General features: G+C 37.5%; 1 protein-coding gene across 11 annotated transcripts in view; it reads right to left on the bottom strand.

The window, feature by feature from the left end:
* LOC148407784 (uncharacterized) overlaps nt 1-20729 on the bottom strand; it is a 227954-nt gene that overhangs the window by 42884 nt on the left and 164341 nt on the right. For all 11 annotated transcript variants that reach the window (XR_015863638.1, XR_015863636.1, XR_015863637.1 and 8 more), the window contains one exon: nt 5465-5579. The gene's annotated coding sequence lies outside the window, so the exon portion shown is untranslated. The remainder of the gene's footprint in view (nt 1-5464; nt 5580-20729) is intronic.

Genomic DNA, 20729 nt, shown 5'->3' with positions numbered 1-20729 from the left:
TATGGGCTATTTCATTATTGTTATCGTGACCATCATATTTGTTGTGTTTTATTCCCACTCATGATTCTCATTGACAACAGCATCACTAAGTTCTAATCAAATATTGTCTTTGAGTATTTTATATGTTTTATATATTCCTCAATAATATGGCAGTATGTTGTTATTGTCGAATGACTAACATTTCATTTATTAGTCTGTTTTTTATTCATAAACAATGTGGTATTACTGATTTAATTATCGCTATCGTTGCATGACCATCAGTTTTGTTACGTATTTCGTCTTACGTTATGCCTCTTTTGTCTTTGTTGACCAAGATTTTTCACCGTGATTGTTGTTGACAACACCATCATTAACTTCTCGTCAAGTATTGCATTCAGGTATATGTTCAGATGTGGCCAAACGTGACTGAATAAACTACGGTACCGATAAGATGACTTAATCATCAGTTGAACAATCAGAAATTGGGGTGCAATAGAAGCCCACCTCTGTCACTCAAAGTTTTACATTTAGTTTTACACCAGGGGTAGGCAACTCCGGTCCATGTATTCCATGTCTCCATTCTAAAACGAACCTGATTCCAATGATCAGGATTAGTATCAGAGTTCTGCAGACCATGCTGATGAGCTGATTATTTGAATCAGGTGTTATAGAGGAGAGAAAACCTCAAAAACATGCAGGTATGCAGCGCTCTAGGAATGGGCTTGCCTACCCCCAATTTCGAGTAATGAAGCAAAAAGGGCTCAGTCAAAGCTGCTCTATGGACATTTACGGGCCATATAGGCCCATGTAAGCACTCGAGATGTAAAAGTCAAGTGTCAGGTGGTATGAAAGCAACACTGCCCTCGGGGCAAGTCATTTTACTTCATATAATTATACAGTATACGATATGCTCCTTGCCTGCATGACAGTGGTGGCTGAATTTATCCAAAACGTAGCCTGTTGTGGATGTTTTTCTCACCAGAATGCTTTTCATTCCTCTCCCACACCACTTTAAATTTAGCAATTTCACATTTAAGGTAATTAATGAAAGAACGCCATGTGGATTGGAACAATCAGTACTTTTGTCTTGCCGGCTTCCATATCAAAGCAGATCAGCCAATTAGAGTGCTTTCTCTCTCCGATGTCCTCCAACTGGTTCGACATGCTTAATTGGCTGTAAAAGCCACCAGCAAGCCTGACAACTGCTAATGTGCAGAGTGCTCTGTGAGCTACAGCTGCAGATTAAATGACAGCAGACCCTGAAACTACCAACCTGGTAGATGCTGCACTGTTTAGAGCAACCGGAGCATCGCATACCGTGTTTCCGGATGGGGAATGTCTGGATAGCATAAAATGCAATAGCTTCCATTAGCTTATTGCAAAACATTAGCTTAAGTACTCAAATATGTGTACTATGTTGATTGACGTTGCATTTTAGATCAGAACTGCATTATTATGTTGTAATAAGATGCACAGTCGCAAGATTGTCACTGAATGCTTATCAAGTCTATGATGTCTCTGTCGTTTGGCAGCCGTCGGTAATAAATTACGATTAAGGCTACGTCTATGTTTTGAAACTCATTTCCTCTGGTGTGACTATATGGGGGGGGTGAGGAAAGGGAAGGGAACTGTTATTGGGTTGCCATGGTGATTCAATTTAAGCAACCGCCCCCGTAGTCCCCTCCCTCTCCAGTTCCCCCTCATTTCCTCCCTTGAACAAAAAAAAAAGCAAATATTTCTGACAGAAATTCCCTCAGCTGTGGCGGCTTCCACCAGCCGTTCTCAATGAGGTTTGGGTGAATATAATTCCCGCCGGGGGATCTCCTCGCTCGCTCGTGCGCTCTCGATCTGCTGAGCAGAGATTTTGCTCAAAACAATGTTAATTTCTGGAATTTTAAGCGTGTGGAAATCCTTACAATGGAAATGACGATCATTCCGAAGCGATGGCAGCCTTTCATGGGAGTCACTAAACATGGAGTTTGGAGTGGAAATGTCAAATTATGTTTTCTTTGTTGCTGCCATGAAATGGAATGCTGTGTTTATTTGAACATCAAACAGGAAGGCGAGTTTATTCTAATCTCCACCCCGCTCTGAAACGGGACCGCTGAGCTATTTTTCCCCTCTCAAAATAGAAAGGCTGGTAGCTGAGGGACACCTTTCTTAATTCCCCAAACAGTGGGTCAGCTCTCCTTTCAACGTCTCTCGCTGATAACAGGCGTCGGTTTTCTTTCTCACCCCGCACGGCTGCAAGTCTGAAGTAAGAGCTCGTAAGAGCTTCTGTTCTCTCGATACAATACTGTGTTGGACTGTGATCTGGGCCGAGCAATTGCGATGGCGCGCGCGCGCACACGGGTTCGTCTTCAGTTTAAGTACAGCTCTTCCTCCCTACTGACTGTCTCAGTCACCATCTGCCATGTTGGAATTTTGCCCCTAGTCTGGAAGCACTGAAGTCTGGATATGCTGTCTGCTTCTCTGTACTTCACCTCCTTGCATGAGGTTCTGTTCTCTTTACTGAGGGCATTTCACAATCAAAACTGTGGCAATTTGGCAGAAGGCAAAAGTACATAAGATGTTTTTAAAATGATGCTACTTGGGTAAATACGTAATTCTATTTGATTTTAATAAAAACGTCGAACAATTCTAAGCAGCCGGATTAAAATATATGTGTGTGTGTACCCTGTTTTTTTTATCTAATAAATATTATATAATGATGATGTCAGATAAGTCAAATCTTTGCACACATTTAGCAATAATTAAACAGTTAATTAAAATGGCTTTAACATTTTATATCCACGAAGTTTGAAGAGCAGTGTTATGTGTCAATAATGTCTGCAGTGGGTATCGGTTTTATTACCAGTGTTGGGCTTCAAAAATGTAATGCATTATCGATTACTTATTAATGTTGTTCCAAAGCAATTAGTTACATTATAATATTACTACATTTGAAATGTAAGGTATTTCACTACTATTGCATTGCTTTAACATTACTCTTACCAACATATGTACCTGAAAATTTGGATTTGACAATGTAAATGTAGCTCAACTTACATGCTCAAAATTATCCCCAAAAAAATATAATTGCTTCCTTGGACTTGTAAATGATGCTCAGATAGCTGGAATTGTCAAATAAAAATGTACAAATAAAGAACCTAAACAAAGTTCTCTGCATATCAACAACACACCAGCGCCATCACAAGACAACCAAATAAAACTGCATTCATGGTATGAACTGGTTCAATTAATGTTAAAAATTTAAATGGTTTTCGAGTGTGTTTTTGGGCGATATGTTATAATGCATTGTAATGCGCATTAAAATATTACTCGTTTTTTGTGTGTAATGCCTTACACTATTACAATACAGCAAAAAAATGCACTACACTAATGACATTACTTTTGTAATGCACTACAGTATTCCCAACACTGTTTACAACTAGTGTTTTTGGGATAGGCGACCTAAAAAAGATTTTTGGCTTTGGAATGGTATGTTATGTGGTTGATCAGATGGATTTAAACTTTAACTATGACATTTCTAATATTACTGCTAAGAATTGAAAATACAAAGTATTTGCCGCAATGTTTTACTATTTTGAACACCTCCAAATTTTGTACCCAGAGCAACGCCGAACGCCAAACAAAGATGATACAAACCACTAGATGGTGGTTTACGCATGGCCTCCGACGTCATTTTTTTTCCGGGAATTAGTAACAAAAACATCAATATACATTTCATGCCTTATACTGTAAATCGCTTTTCTAGAAATATCCCACTGACCTAAAGCAATCTCACAATACAGCTCAGCAGTTTGACAGCGAACTAAACTTTGTCCGCATGTGGGAGTAATTATATCCACCACATGTGCGGGGCTTTTTAACCATAGACCAGTTGGCACGTTTGATGAAGAAAGGGGGAAACCCCCAGTGGTGCCAGAAGAGAGGCTTGACGGGAATCCACGTAACACCGAGTGCCGTCACCGCGCTGAAAGGGAATCCCTTCCTGTTTCCGCTGTTTTGTCAGCCGCTCACTCGGCTGCTATGGTAACTCACTGTTTACTGAGCTGGCGGTTGGCAGCCAAACAGCAACACGCGCATCATGTGCTCATACGGTTACTGCTATTAATACGCTTCGACCGTAAGTCTGTGTGCCGTCTCAGTGGAAAGTGTGGCCAAAACAGCAGGCCGTGTTTTGCCGACTGACTGTTCAGTGACTAAATAACAGTCTAAAGAACCGAAATAGGCTACTTCAGTAATGTGGAAACTTAGTATCCATGACAACCGTGTCACAACAACAACGATTATGTTCGGATGGACAATTTAATCTCATTCACATTAATAAATGCACACCATCTAAATCACTTGTTTTCCCCATTCCTATTAAAATGATTTGTTAAATACACTGAGATACTTTCTTTTTCACAAACATGAGTAACTATTTTCTCGAAGGGGGGATATTCTGCATGCATATTCAAAAAAGGGGAGGGGGGATGAATTAATGAGAGACATTGCTGGCACCAGTGCAAAGGACCACCAGATAGCTACGCTCTGTAGAGCTCAATTAGGAATCATCGCTATCATTAACTCATGCTATAAACTATTTATGGTCTCAAGCCATTTTTTTCCCCAGATAAGGCATTTGAAAAATTCTCTTAGGTTCTAAATTAGGGACCTCTCGGGAAGAAAATTGGTGTTAGAAATGTTTGAAATAAAATGAGAATCTCAAGTAAGGATGCTATGATTTTTTTTTTTTTAGGTTTTTGACTGCCGGTGAATTTATACTGTAAAAAAAGTGTTAGGATGGATACGGGGATGTGTGCACATTTTAATGAATGCATGCAGGACAGTTATACCCTGATGTAAACATCAGGGCATTATTGTCTCCAATTTGAGTGGAATGCACAATGAATGCACATTATGCACATTATAAAAAAATAAATTAAAAAAAGATTGTTTTCCATAAAAGTAGCAGGGAACGTTGGCTTTGCACTCACCGCTGTCCTCCGGTAAAGAAAGGAAAATCACTGAATTTTAAACAGCCTCCATAGGAATCAAAATGAAAGCAATGTAAAAATTAATATTACATTTACATGACTTCCTATGCTGTTTAAAAAATAATGAGACTGAATAAAAAAGCACTCAAGTTAATAGCCTTGAAATATTGTGCCCCTCACATAGCATGTACAGTTCCAGGAAGAAGGCAACATCCAAATTGTTGGCATATTACCCTCCTTTTACATAATGGTTGTGTCCGTTTGATAACTTAATTGTTGCCTCCATTAGGATGAAGCTTTTAAGTGTTCAGCCCCGGAGTTGACACATAATATCTTTAAAAAAAAGTTGAAGAAAGGATCAAACCGAAGTTAGCATGGACACAGAAGCGAGCGCTTCCATGCATTCTGGATGTGATCATGTGTGGGAGTGCAAACAGGGATATCCCCTAATGGTGTTTTCATGGCTTAGCACATTATGTCTCAAGGAGAACATGCCGTACCCGTTTCCAGCTCCAGAGGAAGTCTACACGCTCTGGCAGGGAGGTGCCTTCCTTGAATTCATTGCATCTCATTAGCGTGGAACTTCTCATGCCATTTCAGGTCATCATATCCTCACTGGAAGGAAAGAAAAAGAGAACATTTACCAGCCATTCTCAATGAGTTTGTGATAAAGATGAAATCAAATCGTTGTAGAATTGACAATGCTTTTAAATGCCACGAAGAAAAGTACTCATATACTTTGCTTCTACCCCTGAAAAAGAAGTGATTTAAATTAAGTATTAGCAGTCATTTTCTACAGTGACCATTCAGTGGACAAATCTGATAGCAATGTTTTTTTTTTGTTTGTTTGTATGGTTCATGTGAGTCACCCAGCGATATTTGAAGGCTGTGTGGAGCTGAGGCAGAGTTTCCACTCATTCAAAGTTGTTATCCTCTTTCATATCTGCCGGTTCCCATGAGAATGTTGTAGCATTTTGCACAAAAGACGGTGCACTACAATTAGAATAAAACTAACTAGTATGTTTATTTTTGGCATAGCAATAACATTGAAGAAAAAAAACGGCTTTGTTATGAACATAACACAATGTAATGGGATAATAGTTTATTGATATACCACTATCTAATGCCTTTTCTGCACATCATTAAATTAGGTTATAAATAAAATGAACAAAAATTGGGGAGTGAATTATTTTCACACAAACAATGATTATAAGTCCAATTTGAGTAGGGTAAAGTTTGATTTGTTTTTATGCCCTTTGGGAGAAGACTACTCATTTTTATTCATGAATGTTGCTATTGTTACAACGCGGCAAGCCATGAACACAACACAACACATGCAGAAATTTGGATAGTACATCACGGTGGATATTTCTTCATAGACTAGATAAATGACATCATTCTATTCAATTTAGAATGAGTTGCCTGCAAATATCGTCATCAGTGTCTGTTTGCATTTGGAAGGGATTACGACAACTCCAGCAAACTAAGCGCTGAGGCTGCGTAATTGGGAGCATCTGGATGTCATTTTGGGCTTTTCAGTCTCGCAACACTATTACATCTTGTTTGGCCATTCGGTACAGTGCAAAGCTGGCTTCCAAAAAACAAATTCCAAAGATAAAATCCTCCAACTCACTTAAGAATGAACTGATGTTAATGGAAAAGGAGATGAAAAACCCATATCCAGAAATATCATTTTGTAGTGGGCTGTCTTCATTTGTTGACAATGAAAACTATAATACAAATATAATACAGATGAACATTTTCATATATATATATATATATATATATATATATATATATATATATATATATATATATATATATATATATATATATATATATATATATATATATGTTTAATTAATTCCCTTCAAAATGATATATAATACATGGATGTAGCACAGAAATTGACGAGGTTACATCCAATTTCATTGTTACTGAGTTGAAATCACACTTTCATCTTTCAGTGGTGCAAATCATTTACGAATCCCTTATTTTTAGAAACTTCAATTACACTATAATTACAGTACAGTACTGTACTTCAACTATCAACCGGGACCATGTGGCTGTTCGGAAATTAAAGTCCTTGAGGAGTTTGATTTTATAGAAATCACAAAATCAACAAGTCTATTGGGAATGTGTATTCTCATCAATTCTTCAGAACAGGAGAAAAAAGCCTAATTTTGTTTATACGTATCAAATTTAACATTTTTGGCATGAGTATTTTTTGTATTTTAAAATATGTATACACACTGCGGAACCCTGAAAAAAAATGAAAACGAAGAGTCCAAATAATCAAAGAATGCGAAATTGGGGTAGGAAGCGGGTAATACAATAGAAGCAGGCATCACCTGCAGCTTTTGTACTGCAGGGACCCCTCTGCAAAGGTTAAATTGTCTCTGACAGTTGGATCACCAGTGAAAAGCGCAGAGTGGGGATTGGCAAATGAAAATAAATGAGCTCTTAAGTCTAATGAAGGATTTAACCTAAATGAAGCACAGGTGGCTGGTAATAAGTGCTTCTTCCAAGTTTAAAACATTTCTGGGCATTCCAATAACTCTCCCTCCTCTTCACCTCTTCTGGCATTCTTGCCTTTGGTATTTACTCATTCTTTCCCTGAGGTCGCTGTGTCACCGGGACTAGCTGATGGGAATGTGGCGAGTTCCTGTGTTTTCATTGGCTGGGGATAAACATGGGAAAAGAAGCCGGGTATCCTCTGTGATCCCACCCCGAGCAGAGGAACTCCCTTCCTAGCCTGCAGGGCCCGCTTCACCACACGTAACCTCTTGTGCGTGCATGGAAATATGATGTCAGAAAGAAGGGGCTTGACCTTTGCTGCCTTTGTTGCATGGGGGGAAAAAAACTTAAAACCAAAGTGACAAAACATCCTCCCGTGTAAAATCAGGAAGGGTGAAGACAATCGGTTACACACATGAAGCACTACTTCATGAATAGTGTCAAATTTGGATAATATTTCTGATATTTTGGTAGTTTAAAGCCTCGGTGCGGACCACCGCTGCTTGTGAATAAACGTTAAATCATGGACTAAGTGGTTGTCAGCAAAGGAAAAACACTCAGCTGTTATGTAATGTCAGCTCCAGTTTAAAGAGAGGAAGCGTGCCCATTTACTATACATAAGTGTGTATCCGCAGCTATTTCTTCTAGCAGGAAACAAAACATACACCGTAAACTGCTGTTTTAGTGTAGTTGCTTACGATGCATTGTCATGTAATGCTACACAATGGCTGAAACGATGATTACTTTAAAGCTGTGCACATTTGATACCGTGCAAAATCACTTTTGGCAAACGTGTACAGTATATCCGCTTTGCTCAACAGTTTCCCACCAAGAGGAAAATGAATCATTTAAAAAGCATCTTTTTTTTCTAAGGGAGTGCAATAAAAAGTGTTCCAGGGATGGGAACCTGTGACTTGGACTCGTGAGAGACTTTTTGGGGGGACCTGCAAAGTGACTTAGACTGATCCATTAAAGACTTGAAATTTGACTCTGACTCAAGCAAAAAGACTCTCACTCATATGAGACTTGTATCAGATTTTTTATGCGGTGTGAAGAGTAATATTCTGATTCTTTCATCGGACCTGGGCCTTTTTGTCAATAGAAATGTATGTATGCTCTGTGACATGTATGCAACGTTTCTACTGTATGAAAGCTCATGCGCACACATCCAATCTACACATCATCAATCTTAGTTCAATAAGAGCTCCGCAATACAGTATTTAAAACTGTAAGTATGACCAGTAATTACTTCTGGAAACTGTGTGACTTGACATTTTTTTGGTGAACATCACACTGAACGTAGCCAACATTTCAGTTGTGACATGAGAAATGATGTATAAATCATAACATTTAAAGAAATTCTACTTAATATGAAACAAAAAAAAAATGTCATTCTCAGTGGACGAGTTAGGAACCTGAGACTTGACTGGGAACCCAAAGATCTCGACTTGGCTTGGATTTCTGGGTCAAAAACTTTAGACTTGTCTTGGAACCTTTATACTTGGGCCCATCGCTAAAGTGGTATGAAGTGATCCCTCATTTTTTGCGGTGAATGGGGACCAGGACCTTCCCGTGACAAATCAAAAATTGTGAAGTAGCGTCACACCTCCCCAGCTCCCACCACCGATGGAATTTTATTGCATGTGTATGTGGATAACTGTATTATTTAAATGTGAAAACTATTTATACTTTACATATTTAAGACAAATATTACCTTCCTGCCCTCCTACCATCGACCAATGAGGCCAGGAGTTGTAATCTACTCCCGCCCCAACTTCCAATCACATGGCTTGTAGGCGTGACCGAGAGCTCTGCTTCTTCAAATTCTACACACTCGCTAGGGGGAGATACAAATGGAGTGTTGGAAATCTCTTACAAGATTTCTTTTGTAATAAATTGGAATTTCAAGTGTAAGCTCTAATTGTTATCATGTTTGGTCGGCTACAAGCTTCACTTAAATTAGACTTCCGGGCTCAGCTAATATAACCGTGGCTTTCCGTTAAACTACAGCCAAAGGACATGGGAACCTGAAGGGACAACAGTACAGTTACCATATAAGGTTTAATAATTTAAGATTTAAGTAAACATGTGTACTGCAGTAGTTCAATGTGTGAGGAGTGCCCGTGGCAAATGCATTTATAGTTAACTCGTATGTCTACCCTGCAGGACACCTTCACAGCGCATATCTCCACAAGGTGTGAAGTAGTGAAGGGTTACAGTAATACACAGATTAGCAGGTCTAGAAGCAAACTTCATTGCAAAACCTGTTTTGTTTTTGTTTTTTGCTCGGGTGATGACCAATCTTAGTTAAATGTAATTAGTCAACGTCTGTGCACACATCTCATTATATGGCATTACATTTCATTGTGTCACAGGTCCCCAGTAGGCCAAGTTGCGAATGCCCATATGTATTTTCTGACTACTCACAGGGTAGGTCCATACCTATGATTAATATTCATGGATAGTTCACCTTAGCGATAAATTAGCACCAGATCATTTTTAAGCACCATTAAAAGCAGTTTTGTTGCAGTAGCATATCCAGTCTAATGATTGTAAAGTTACATTATTATTTTTTTTTAACTTTTGTAACGGCACTTACAGCCTATTACAAGTGCATATTAATGGAAGAATAAAAAGTGAATATTTCCCAGATAGTGCCACTGTGTGTATTGAAAGTCCAAAAGTACAGTAATTAAAGTTAGTTAAACAAGAAAATGTGCTCAACGGCCCTCTTACTCATATTTAGTTTATAATGGGTGGAGGGCAGCTAAAGTCCAGCTGCCGCATAGTGAAGCAGTGAATAATAAAATAAAATGCTGTTTGTAGAGACCTACATCAAAGACTACTCATTCGTAAATCATGAATAGGAGGAGAAGACTAAAGAGTTTCTCCTTGCCCTTTTATGGCTTACCACGAGCGCATTTTAACCAGACTTGTGCCTTTCTCAGGACCAGGACAGGACCGACTCTGACTCAGAGTTAATTGACTGCTATTTTAATCACAAAGGAACACCCTAGAAGGAAAGCAGAACACTGTGTACATTCAAGTGTCGGATTGTAATTCATACGCATTCGCTTTGTGTCTGGCATTTGTGTTGTGTGTTAACACAGCAGTGGCTGTTTTTGTTTTCCTGCTCCGGTCTAATGAGAACCAGAAAAAAAACTTTTTTTTTTTCCAACAAAATAATGTTCATGATTTCCATTGTAGTTGTTAGCAACAATGCAGAACTAAGCTACTGTTAATTATTACAACTATTCAACAAAAATGCATTCATCATTTGCGTCACAAATGATGAGACAAAATGGTACTGCTCAGGCTTTCATATTGTATTGGATCTTATTAGATGTTCTCCTAAGTCAGAGGTAAATAATAATTGAATTGAAGTGTAGGTATTGCTTTGTTCATATTGAAATCCAAATATGGCCTCCCAAAATTACCAAAATATTTGGTGAAAAACAACTCAAGTACTAAGTGGCGAGTAAACCCTGATTGTTTTATAATAATATGACTATCAAATAAAAACAAATATTTTAAAAATCAACTATATGTTCTGTATGTGATATGTTTTCACAAAACCAGGCTTTTGTCACGGGATTAGTTTTGAGTTATTGCCTAAAATAGAGATTTTTGGCAGAGATGTCAATTTAAAGATTTTGACGGAAAAAAAAATCAACTTAAGGCAATGGTGTCAAACATATGGGTGAAAAATGGGTTTAATACGGCCCATGAGCTGATTTTGTAAAGTAGAAAAATTACCTGATATTTTTTCAATAAATGAAAAACGTTGGTTAATAGTAATGTTAATGTCTTATGATTAACAGTGATGATGTGAACACTATATATATATATATATATATATATATATATATATATATATACATATATATATATATATATATATATATATATATATATATATATATATATATATATATATATATATATGCATGTGTGTGTATTCGGCATGGCATGTGAAAAAACTTAAACAGAAAAAAAAAATGTTGAATTAAAATGACTCTGAAAGCTACATTTTGTCCAAAATGTTTTTAAAGTAAATGTAAAGGTGTAAATGTCAAATTATTGGCCACCTTTCAGCTAATTAAGCATCCACTGTGTGAAAACAAGATAATTTTAAAGGTTACTGTGTGTGTGTGTGTGTGTAAAATAATGACATGATTTGCATAGACCCCTAAATAATGGACTTGTGAGTTCTACAGTAAAATAACTGTATTTTAAGAAACACCAAAATGTAGGTCTGTTTCATGCTATTCTATTACACTTTGTATAAAAAAAATTGTGTGACAGTGACAAGGTGAACAAATATAACAAATATATAACAAATATATAATAAAATATATATATATTTTTTTTTTGTAGGGCAATGAATTGTCATCCATTTAGCATTCCGAATGTATTTATTTTAGACAGCTATACATTGGCCTATGTATATTCACCATGCTCGATATCCATTCCTCATCCTCAGCCAATCAATGTCAGTCTCGGGATGGGATTAATGAGTGACATTTGTGAGTCAAACCGCTGCAGGTAGAAGACAAAGATTCGGTTTCGCTTCAGCCCGAGCCAGTTGGCCTGTGGGTAGGAAGCACAAAGACGTTCACCTTATTCCTTATTGATCTCCCCTCCTGCGGGGTGTCATTTATTTGTAGGCTGATATACGTAAGTGGGACTGATGAGAACAAGGGGCGTGATTGATTGACGAGCACATGCCGCGTGACAACCGAGGGGAAATCATGGATCAGCATTCATTTGAGGTGTGTCCATCTCTTTCTTGTGAGAAAATATCATCTTCAATTGAATGGAAGAACACGGCACTTGTCAATGCCTCACAATGTAATATACTGTACTATACATTGCGGGTTTAACAGTTCTAAAATATTACCAGCAAAAATATTGCTTTCACTCTAAATTGCTGTTTTATTCCAGGTTGTCAATGTTAGTACAGATGGGGAAAGTGATATTGTAATAAATCTTCTTTCAATAAGTAGTATTTTACTATGAGTTATTTTTGGGTACTAACATGCCAAACAGGAAAGAAGGAGTTCCAGAAAAGTTTCCAAAAATTGTGATGTGGACATTTAAGGTCACTTGAAGTGACCACTCTGCTTAATCATCTCTTCAGTCAGTCTTTTTCTGATTGTGGGGCCATTTTGTGGTGTTTAATTATATACTACATTGCCAACGACTGGCTTGGCGTGCAAACTATAACTTTGACTTTTTTTGGGCCCAATGACCTCAGAAAGATACAGAACAGCAGTTTTGTGTGTGTGTGTGTGTGTCTTTGCAATGTGGGGTAAAAGCTCCTGTTGGATACTTTATATTTGATTCCATCACACACTCTAACGCAAGATACCAAAAAACAAAGACAACTCAGCCTGGGGATTGCTTGTTCTTTGCTAATTTCCGCCACTTGGTATCCAAAATAGAACAACTAAAATGACTCTAGTCTTGATAATTTAAAGACTATCCAGACCTTAATTAGGCCCCGTTTTACTTTGCATTTAAAATCTAGTTAGAAATATCTTTTTTCCACCTGTTATAAGAAAAAAAAGTCACAAAAGTCATCAAGTAGTTATTGTCACTACCACATCCACTTAGAAATTTTTTTTCTGTCACCATCATCAACATGTACCTACAATATCTTGTTATGGATTATACAACAGAAATTTGCAACACAAAATGATCATATTAACACCGGAGAAACCCTGAACTGGGCCTACATGACAAGCAATCAGGTTGTGCAACCTTCAATTTCCTGCGTGGACTCCAGAAACCTTTTTTTTTGTTTGTTTAGTTTTTTTAGTTGTCAAAGACTATCATCATTCTCGTTTCATTTAAAGGCAAAGAGAGAAATCGTTGTCTGTGTTCACACACACAACGGCACTAGTGATTGAGCATTTTCTAAGCTGTCATACTGCACCTGTTTACATACACCTATTAAAAAAAAAAAAAAAAAAAAACAATGTCTATCCTGCCTCAATGCAGATTTAGATCTCATGCTAGCCGTGAGCAATTTTACAATATGGGCTACGCTAGCAGCTAGCATAGCGCATATTGTAAAATTGTGCATGTCCATTCAAATGTATTGGAACACTTTCTGAGGTCCAGAACTGGTGTAATAGCATTTTTATAGAGTTTTATTCAATAGCAAAGAATTGATTGGTTGGTCACTTGCAATGGGTTCAAACAGTTTAATTACAGTGCTTTGTCTCATTACCCTCAGCAAATCATTTAGAGCAGTTTACACTCCAATAGATGTGGGTTAAATGAGGCACTGATGTGGTAATATACTGCAACAGCAGCTACAATAGCTTGATTTATTATGGTTTGTTGTTTGCTTGATGAACAGAGGAAAAAAAAGGCCCAGGATGTTCCAGTATGTGCTACGACTTCAAGTCTACGGGACAGTGCTATGATTTTATTTTTTTTGCATTATTTTTAGGAAGAAAAAAAAATGCTTGTTTCAAACAAATTCAAGGTCCGAAGCTATTGGGGCAATCAGTCCTAATTACGCCTGTCTCGTTATAAGAGAAGCACTTAGTCTGCATCTTCTCCTCGCAATTGATCTTGAATGTCCTTCTCTCTAAGGAGACTTTAGTTTGTCCCATGTCCTTAATGCCTCCCTTTCTTCCTTTGTTTGCCTATCTCGCTCGGCTCCCTTGTTGTCCCTTGCATGCATATTAACAAAATGTGCCTGAAAGACGTTCATCCCTAATGCGAGAGGAAGTTGCAGCTTTATCGGCCCCCTCATGACTTATTCAGGCTAATGTGCGACAGTGATGCCCTAATGGCATGCTGTTGTAGAGTTTCTAACAAATGTCAGGCCTTTAGTGTCCGCCCAGAGTCTGATTAATAAGCGGTGGCCATCAATAGAGGCGGCCCCGACCCCCTGCTCAGATGTATGGGGAGGAAACCTGACAGGACACCGGTATGGACAAAATACATAATGGACCATATGTTGACCAGCTGAAAGCGGATGCGCGATCGGCGTCCAGTTACAAACGAGGAAGTTAAGGATCTTGCTCAAGGACAATTTGTTCGTCCATCACCCGCATTGGACATAAAAGCTGAGTTTAAAACCCCCGGTAATGGAGCGACTCTGGACCCCATCCACGAGCGCATCCAGTGTAAACGAACCGGCTGAGAATTTCTCCAACGGAATTACTCATTGTTTCCTTAAACTGTTTCCCCTTAACCATATTGACCCTGCGAAACGTCCGGCGCTTTGGTGGTCAGCGAAGACATGAAAAGCCCATCAATAAAACTACAGAGGCAATACGCGGCAGGGGGAAAGGCACATCCCTGGAGGCTTCCTTTTTTAAACAGCTCGCCTTGCTTTACCAATAAACTCCCAAACTATGACAAGGCAATTAACCTGCATCATTACTTCCAGCGGAAACTCTTTTAAAAGGAACCACAAGGCAGAACTTTCAGGAGGGTTTGCATTATTGATCCGATGTCAAAGCCCGGAAGCAGTCGCCGTCAACGGGGAGTTGACACCAGGCTGCAACGAATTACTGTAATGGCTATCAGTGCCATCTGAAAATCAGCTATCATTGTTAACCACTAATGGGCTGTAACATACTGTTAGTGTGCTTTCTAATGCATTACAGATTAGCTGGATTTGGTTTCCTCCATGTTATGTGCTTTGAAGGGCGTTGTTACAATGTTGAATTGCACTGAGAGTATATTTTTGGATTTTCCAACACGCAGCATAAAATATTTTGTATCGATGAATCCAAAAGACATATTTTTACTTTTCCCCCCCAAGACATTCAAACTCAGCTACTTGTTTAGATTTCTTTGCATTTTTCCAATTGTTGGACTAAAGCACCAAATGAAATAAGTACTAACGTAATCAATTACTTTGGATAATTGATTACTTAAGTCTTAAATAAGTACTGAAGTAAGTGATTGTTCGGCAGCTGAACTTTACTTTAGGCAACTGCACTCAAGGCAATCAATTATTTCAGAGAATAAAGTGGCAAAGGAAATTACTACATTAAAGTGCCAAACTAAGCATTTACATTAGTAAGTATTTGACCACTTTAATACTTCAGGATTAGTACTTGAGGTAGTAAAAAATTGATTACTTGAGTACTTAATTACCCAAAGTATTACTTTATTTTAGTACTTAATTTACTACCAGCCATTTTCAGACCTTTAAGACAACAACGTTAAAAAAAAAAAAGGAAAAAAAGAAAAACCTCACAACAAGTACTCAAGTTTGAATATCTGGACTCTGAAAAAGCATAAAAATATGTTAAGTCATGGAAATTTTTTTCGGGGTGTACTGGTTATTCTTGTTTAGTCAAGTTCACACAGCTCAGATAGGAGGTCACATTTCACGTGTTTTCGTTCCGACATTAAGACATTATTAAAACCTTTTAAATAAATTAGACTATTAACATTTTAAGTGCCGTTGATGTGAAAAGACATCGAACCCTATTGAGGAGTGCCATTGACATCATTTGAGGTTAGCTACACTTTTTTTTACGGGAACGGGCAGAGAAAAGATTTGGGCGGCTCTGGTTTCGTTATCAGTCTAGGGAAAAACAAAACAAAAACAAGTCCATTTTAAAAGTAATATACATGCAAAAGTCCTTTAATAAAGCTAACTAGAACACATAAATATTTCAGAAAAATATACAATAAGGTAATAAAATAAATTGTATTCAGTGGGCTAATCAATTTAATTAATCTCCCGGAAAAAAAACAAAAAAAAAACAGAATGGTTCGACACAAGTCATATGCTACCAAGCATCACCTAACAATCAACTGAAAACATTATTTACAATAAAGGTAATGCTGTTTTGTAGAACATATTTTTACTATGATTCCAAAGGAGAGAAATTCATGTGGATGATTTTTTCATGCACACATCTTTTTGTATTCCTAAAAAAGATAATCTTTTCTTGATATCTTTTTTTTCCAAATAGTTGTAAAAAAGGTCACTACAAATGGAGTTCCAAAAATCAATGAATCAGATAATGTTGGCGAGCACTTTTTTTTCCCCCCACACATCTGACTGTAGAGCGGAAGGTTAAATTATTTCCTAAATTAAGAGATGATGAACATTTTCAAATATACTAGGTAATTAAATTAGTTTTTGCTTGATAAGAGATGAAGAAAATCGTATCCTTTGGGGTGCTATCATTAATGTTGATTAAAAAAAATAAAGATATTAACTGCTTTTTCAGCGGCACTAAATACACTATTAACAATAACTGCTATTTCAGACAGGAATATTAGGGCTTTGAATTGCAATCACAGTTTATTGGGAGACCTTAAACAGGTTCATACCTATCCACAGCACATTATAAAACTCTCTTTTAGTTATTTGGCGCTGTGCTACTAAAGTAAATTACAATTCACACGCACACATCTATTTTAGTCGCAAATGTAAAACAAAGTATAAAGCCCTGATTTTTACAGCCTCGTTAATCATGTTGAGTCTTCTTTCGTTAAATATCAGAGCTGCAACAACTTTATTTTCAGTAGTTGTGGTTGCCAGGTGCTCCAGTACATATATGAATCCTTAGATGGTGAATCATTAAAAGATCTTTTTTTGGGTGGGCTATATGGTGCACTGTTGTTTTTGTTGGAAAATTGAAGAATTTTAAAAGAGTGGAAGCTTGATATGTTCAGGACGAAGAAGCTTTCTCGTTTTAATGAGAAATTTTTCTCATTAGAATGAGAACAGAGTCCGTGGCATGTGTATGTGAGAAACCCTATATTTTTTTTTTGCGGTTTGCCGTTAGAAGTGAAAGTAAGTCAGTCTGTAAGTAAACTACCTCTCACAGGTGTGTCTTGTTCTAATGAGGAACATTTACATTCAAACAAAATTCTACCCTATCTAATGACAGTATTCCTCAATCGAGTGAGACACGCTCTCATTAGAATGAGAATATGTCTCATTATGTCTCATTTGAATGAGAAAAACAGTCTCTCCCATGTTACTTTGGGATCTCTGTTGCTTGGAAAGCCACACCCACTTTCTTGAGAGAAAGAAGTTGAGTCTGGAAAGCCAGCCATTATTTGTCCCGGTTTATTTTGAACCACACAATCAAATGTGTTCATTTAATATGACATATTCATCGTGCGCAACATAATACTTGGGCGCTGGATCATACTCCGTCCGTCCCCCTGATTATATTCAGAGTGGTGCACGGGGGAGAGGATATTTTGTTTCAATCAAGTTAAACGTAGTGTCATGACCAGTCATTTAACACTTATAACGTCATCAAATTCTTACCGCAACAAAGACAGAAGCAATTCACTAATGCCTGTCTTCTGACATCATGTACTTTTACACCCGTACCTTACAGTCCATAAAACACGGTAATATTATGTTGTTGAATTTTCGGCGGGATGACTGAATCTTGGTGGTCATTGCATTGATGTTTTTTTCATATAATAAATACAACACAGTAAACTCCACATTGGAAAAGAAATATCCAATTACACTCAGTAAAATTAATTATTGCTGACATCCGAAACTCTTTGTTTTTTGTGGCTATTCCTGTAAATTCTTCATGATCCCACATTACGTTTACCGCCAAACGTTGGCCAATAATCCCACCATTTACACATTCTTCATCAGATTCTGAAGTGCTTTGGGACACCATAAAAATATCATTTCCCCCAATATTACTGCATGTATTATTAACGACCGGAGAGAAGATACCGTGAACCATAAACACGCGGAGGAACGACGCTGTGCTTGATATAACACTCTTTTTCTTTGAACAGACTTTTTAATGGAGCTCAAAGTGATGTGACATTTTGTTCTATTACCCAATTCCCCCGTTTGAATGTTATACCCATCATGTAAAAGTTGATGTCAATTTTTTGCTACCTTTACCTCTCCAGAATACGTTCATGCCTCATGAGGGGGCAAGGTACGATCACACACTTCATTAAAATTGTACCCTACCTGCCTTAAAAAAAATGATGTGTAAGCAAAAGAGCGAGAGATTGAGAAAAGGAACCCCAATTGTGAACATGCTGCTTTGGCACTGCGGTGCTCCCCGCTTATGTGCCATGAGCACGCCTCATTACCTTCAAAGAGCATATTCAACCAGCTTTTTGGGATGGTTGCCAACATTTTGTTCCTTGGGAAATATTCAAAAACAATTTGGTTTCACTATCTTTGTCATGTTCAAATATTGAATAATTTATGTTACGTTTGAATTGGCCACCTAAAGCTGCATTAGTAGTTCCTCCTCTGGTTTGTTATTTTTCAACAATGAGACATACGATAGTAAAATATCTTGCAATTTGTACAATTGGGCATTAGTCAAAATATTTTTTTGAAAGTCAGATAAAACTTAGGTAACTCTGGTACAAATGTTACAGCTAAAATAAAGAGGAAATATTGTCCATCCAAAAACAGGCCTTTCTTTAAAAGACAATCATGCTCAACCAGATGTTCACTCAATTTGCTTAAATGTCTTCTGAGGTTGCTGCCATATATATCAAGATCAGCCCTCCAGTTATTTTTTTTTCTGCTCTCAAGTCCAGATGCAATTATAGATGCTCTGTTATATGTAGAGGATGCATTTGTGTTTCCATGCCTGCACAAACGTGCAGCGATCGGACAGTGAGTGCATGATGCTTTGGGTGTACTCAGCTGTGGAGCTCTTCTCCCTGTCTGATGACTGATAGCTGTACCGCGGGCACCTATGGCTTTGTGACCCCTCACCTTTACCACTTCTCTATAAAAACACAGCTTCCTGTTGCATTTTGTGTTTATATTTCGAGGAAGAAACCATATAGATATGGCTATATTAGGCATATGAGCACAAGTGCATTCATGTACTTTTCTTGGACAAATGAAATCCTTAAGCGGATCTTATTATTAGGCTGGACACAAATTAATAGGATGGGTCTCAGGAGGATATATAAGCTGTGAAAGACGTTCATTTTCTGTTGAAATGGGATTTGTAAATCTGTAAAAGACCAAAAGACCCCCCCAAAATACAGGTGTGCCTTTTGTATAACCGAATGTCATATATTTCTGACTCTATATGATACATTATTGCAGACAGCTTCAAGTAACAATGTGTCTTATGACAGATAGTTGATGAGTGTCATATTCTCATCAATTCTTATTTTTTTCTAAAACTCAACAGATTTATATTGCTTTTTTTTATTTAACTATAATCTAATCGTTTTTTTTATTCAGCAAGTCTGTACACTGAAAGATTAGGATCAGTATTCAGCTCTGCTTTCATTATGCTAAAGACATGCCGTCATATTTTGGCACAATCACCGTATTTTTCCATATAGCCTCCAAGGACATGTCTCCTTTGGGAAATTTCCTTCTATAGGCTATTCTGGGTTATACACTGCAACAAGTTATAAAGTGCACTGGGTTATATGGCACAACGGGTTAAAAGGTGTACATAATTATAAGACGTGCCTGGTTAAAAAGTTCATAGGATTATAATGTGCACCGAATTAAAGGGCTCACCAGGTTATAAGGTTATAAGGAAGACTGTTTTTAATTAAAGAACGGGTGGGTACCAAATACTTTGCCTTGGTACTCATGTGAGTAACCCACGAAACAAAAACATGTTATTTTTAAACTCACTGACCCGTTGGAAATAAGACACAGCAGGTTATAAGGTGCATCGTGTTATAATGCAAAAGAGATTATTAGTCAGCCATGGTTATAAAGTGCATTACAGCAGATTAAGGCAAATAAACCAGCACAATAAATAAGTCAAACATTATTCAATGTCAATATGAACTGCATACATGAGTTGCACCTGAATTATAAGGCACCCTGTCAATTTTAGAGAAAAATAAAGGATTTTGAGTGCACCTTAAAGTCTGAAAAATATGTTCGTACTTTTGCCTCTGTGTGACTTTATGTTGTTTGTACTTATTTATGTGCTCCAAAAATGTTGACAAGCTGTCTTCTCTCATTTTTGTGGATGCATGCCATATCACTGTCATTATTAGCGTAAAATAGGTCCACTTGTGGCCCATACCAGAGCACTCTAGAGTTTAGTTTTACGGTATGCATTTTATTAGATGCACCTCAACAAAGTCAAGAAATCTGGGACAAGGGTTAGGGATAAAGTCTGCCCATCTTTTTCCAAAGACTCGGGAGTAATGAGCTAGGGCTTCATCCATCATGACTGCCAACATTGACATTGTTCTTTCCAGGCAGACGCTGCATGAACTGCTCCTAAAACTTGAGCAGGGACATCTTTTGTTCCA

Source organism: Hippichthys cyanospilos, chromosome 19 (assembly GCF_059441005.1).
Source record: "Hippichthys cyanospilos isolate Australia breed blue-spotted pipefish chromosome 19, RoL_Hcya_1.0, whole genome shotgun sequence".
In the NCBI taxonomy this organism is placed as follows: Eukaryota; Metazoa; Chordata; class Actinopteri; order Syngnathiformes; family Syngnathidae; genus Hippichthys; species Hippichthys cyanospilos.
Note: the sequence above shows the minus strand (reverse complement) of the source record. Positions and strands in the feature narration are given on the sequence as shown.